Genomic DNA, 3,795 nt, shown 5'->3' on the forward strand with positions numbered 1-3,795 from the left:
ATAGTGCTGACCGTCTGTCGTTGTTTGCAGATATACCACCGAGATCAAGACTGACGGCAGCCGACGTACGTCAGTACGCCGTTCGAAAGAGGCCGGCACAAGGGGTCGGGCCGTCGTGGCCTCCCAAGAGGCCCCACATAGCTCCGCCGAGCGAACCGACCGGGTCGGGGGTGGAGCCCGTCATCGCACTGTCGGCACCGACAGTGCTCGTCGAAGTCCCATCCGAGGGACCGTCGGGCGAGGGCGCCGCCTCACCCGAAAGAAGGGCGGCCGATGAGTCGGTCGATGGCGCACCGATCGCTCAGCCAACAGAGGAGGATCGGGAGGAGGCGCGCGAGCCCGAGCGACCCGCGCCCGCTGCTGCCGCGCCATCGGTCGAGACTCGGTCGGGCTCAAGCTTGCCGTCCACCTCCGACGTCAGGGCCTGGGCGTCCGGTCGAGGGAAGGCCCCTATGGCGTCGGGCAATGAAGGACGGCCGGCCGGCGGTGGAGGATCGACCGACTTCCCACTCCTCGAAGGTGCATCAGGCCTGGCCAACCATGACTTGGCCAGGAGGCTGTGCCAGGCGCTCCTTCTTCCTGCTGACATCGAGACGATGAAGAACCAACGTGTCTCCGACATGCTGTCTTCGTTCTACCCGATGATGATCCGGGTAAGTTCCTCTCTCCTTCATTTTCAATATTGTTTCCGTGAGTCCGATCTCCTGACGGTCGGTTTTGCTTTCTGCAGCTGGTCTACAACATATCCGAGCTAGAGGTCGGATACCGAAAGTTCGGTGACATGCGCGCGGCTTGGAGAGACAAGGTCGCGGTCGTTGAAGCCGACAAAGTCATCCTGGTCGACCAGCTGCAACAGTCGGTCGAACGGGAGGGCTGACTTGAGGGGGAGGTCTCCCGACTCACGGAGGAGGTCTCCCGACTCAAGGGTGCCTTGGCGACATCGGAGTCGGAGCTGCAGTCGACCCGGGACGATGCGAAGAAGAAGTCCCGGACCGTCCGTCGGCTTCGACACGAGCGGGACAGCTTCGCCAAGGAGCTGGAGGCCGACCACGAGTAGCTCCGAGTAAGCCTCGAAAATCTTGCTAAGACTGAGGAAGGTCTGTCCATTGCCCAGGCCGACGCGGACATCGCGAGGGCAGAAGCGGAGTCGGCGAAGGAGGCCATGGGTCGGGCCGTCAAAGACTTCCGTGACTCGGAAGAGTACCGAGAAGAGCTTCTGGAGAGCGGCTTCCTTTCATACCGGGTCGGGTACGAGGATGCTCGGAAAGCCGTTCGAAGCCTGTACCCGAAGCATGATCTTAGCAGCATTGTTCTGCCGGAGTCGGAGGCCCCAGCTGCGGAGGAGACGGCCGACCCAGCATCGGAAGGCCTCACCACCAGGGCGGAAGCCGAAGAAGACGCAGAGCAAGCCACCAAAGATCAAGCAGCCCCGACTGTCGAAGCCAGAGCAGGTTCGCCGACCGTCCCCGACCGTCATCTAGTGGAGGAGGCCGACTCTGAGGATTAGTCGATTTTTTGTTTTTGTTTTTGCTTCGGCCGGTCATACTTGTAGTCGGGCTTTGGCCCAGTTTGTAAACTTGTCTTGATCTTTAATGAAATCAAAGTCAAAGTTTTGGACTTAAACATTTTTCTTCCGCACGTCTTTCATTTTTCATTGTTGTGGAATGCCTTTGAACACGTAAGTCGCTAACCCATATAGATTAGTTAGGACGTTCGGTAATTCCTGCCGCCACGAAGGTAGAAAAAGTTCCGACCTTGGATCGGCCTTTCGATGGTCGAGGGTCTAAGTCGGGCGTCCTTCGCCCGGCTTTGAGTCGGGCGTCCTTCGCCCGGCTGTCAGTCGGACATCCTTGTCGAGCCGAAAGCCGATCGATCGCCGGGTAAGACTTGGCAGTCAGATCTCTTTCGACACATTCAGTCAGATGTCGTCCGACGCATTTAGTCAGGGAAACGATGATAAGTCGGATCTCGATACCCTTGTGTCGGGTACTTACACTGCGCCGCGTGATATACGGTGGTAAGCCGAATTTCTCCCGACCAGCTGTAGCTCGGTCGGCGAGTCATAAACGCGATAGTGGTCGCTTCGTGTGATAGACGGTGGTAAGCCGAATATCCTTCGACCGACCGTAGCTCGGTCGGTGAGTCACGACGGCAGTCGCGCAGGCATTTTCCTTCCTTTGGTCGGGGCCCAGTCGGCAAGTTAGCCGATCGTTTGGCCCGAAATTTCAATCGTAGAAGGAGTGTTAACTCCCGTTGTCATGGATGGTTCGGCCCTTGAGAGTATCCGATGTATCGTCGGCGATCGGACCGTCGGTTCTATGTGGACATTAAGTCTGAGTCGGGACGTCGGGACTCGGCCTTCTTGGCGAGCGTCGATCGTCAGTCGAAGAGTGAAAACTCCAAAATTTAGAATTGGATTTGCATTCCGAATGAACGGGTACAAAGTTCATTGGTGATACAACTTCAGGTTGTCAACATTCTAGGTCCGGGGAATGGGTTTCCCTTCCAGAGTTTTCAGTCGGTAAGCCCTCGGCCCATAGGTGTCTGCTACCATGTAGGGCCCTTCCCAATTCGGAGCTAGCTTTCCCTGGTCCAGAGGCTTCGAGACCTCTGCCTTTCTTAGGACTAGGTCCCCAGGCCTGAAGAGCTTTAGTTTGACCTTGACGTTATAATATCGGGTTACCCTCTGTCGGTATGAAGCCATGCGAAGTTGAGCCTCGTTTCATAGTTCGGGGAGGAGGTCTAGGTCAGCTCTCCGGCAATTAGAGTTGTCCGGCTCTTGATACCGCTCGACCCTGGTAGATGGCAGCCCAATCTCGAGTGGTATCATCACCTCCATCCCATAGGCCAAACTGAAAGGCGACTCCCCAGTCGGAATGCGGGGGGTCGTTCGGTAAGCCCACAGAACGGAGCCTAGCTCGTCGACCCAGAGGCCTTTGGCTCCATTCAGTCAGGTTTTGAGCTCGTATAATATGGTCCGGTTGGTCACCTCGACTTCGCCATTGGACTGTGGGTGCCCGACTGAAGTCAGTCGGTGCGTGATGTGAAACCTCGCGTAGAAGTCTCTAAAGTCCTGGTTGTCGAACTGTCATCCGTTGTCGGTGATAATGGTATGCGGCAATCCGAACCTGAAGATGATGAATTTTTGGATGAAGTCCTCCATCTTCCGTTCGGTAATCTGCGCCAGGGGCTCGACCTCCATCCACTTGGTGAAGTAGTCGATGACGACGACTATGAACTTCCTCTGGCCCGATGCCGGAGGGAAAGGACCAAGGATGTCGACTCCCCATTGAGCAAAGGGCCATGAGGCGGCAATAGGAGTGATTTGGCTAGCCGGTCGGTGTTGTACGTTGGCATACTTCTGGCATGGTTCGCACTTTCGGACCAACTCAGTCGCGTCCTTCCTCATGGTGGGCCAGTAGTAACCCTGCCGCAGGACCTTGTAGGCTAAGGATTTGCCCCCCAAGTGACTCCCGCAGATTCCTTCGTGCACTTCTCTGAGTGCATAATCTGCGTCGATCGGTCCCAAGCACCTGAGCAAGGGAAGGGAGAACGATCTTTTATAGAGTCGGCCATCCATGATCGCATATTGGGAGGCCGACCATCGGAGCCGCCTGACCTCCGCGGGATCTTCAGGACTGATCCCGTCGGTCAGGTACCGAACAATCGGATCCATCCAGCTTGGTTCGGCCGTCAGTTGTAGCACCTCCTCGACCTTGTCGATACTCGGCTGCTCGAGATTCTCCACGAACGTCTGGCCCAAAGAGTCGAAAGCCGAGTTCGCCAGCCTGGAGA

The 3,795-nt window shown here is 56.8% G+C and overlaps 1 pseudogene; it reads left to right on the forward strand.

The window, feature by feature from the left end:
• Nucleotides 1-452: 452 nt before the first annotated feature.
• The window catches only part of LOC140859383 (protein WHAT'S THIS FACTOR 1 homolog, chloroplastic-like), a 21,521-nt pseudogene continuing 18,178 nt past the window's right edge, over nt 453-3,795 (forward strand).

This window comes from Elaeis guineensis, chromosome 7 (assembly GCF_000442705.2).
Source record: "Elaeis guineensis isolate ETL-2024a chromosome 7, EG11, whole genome shotgun sequence".
Lineage (NCBI taxonomy): Eukaryota > Viridiplantae > Streptophyta > Magnoliopsida > Arecales > Arecaceae > Elaeis > Elaeis guineensis.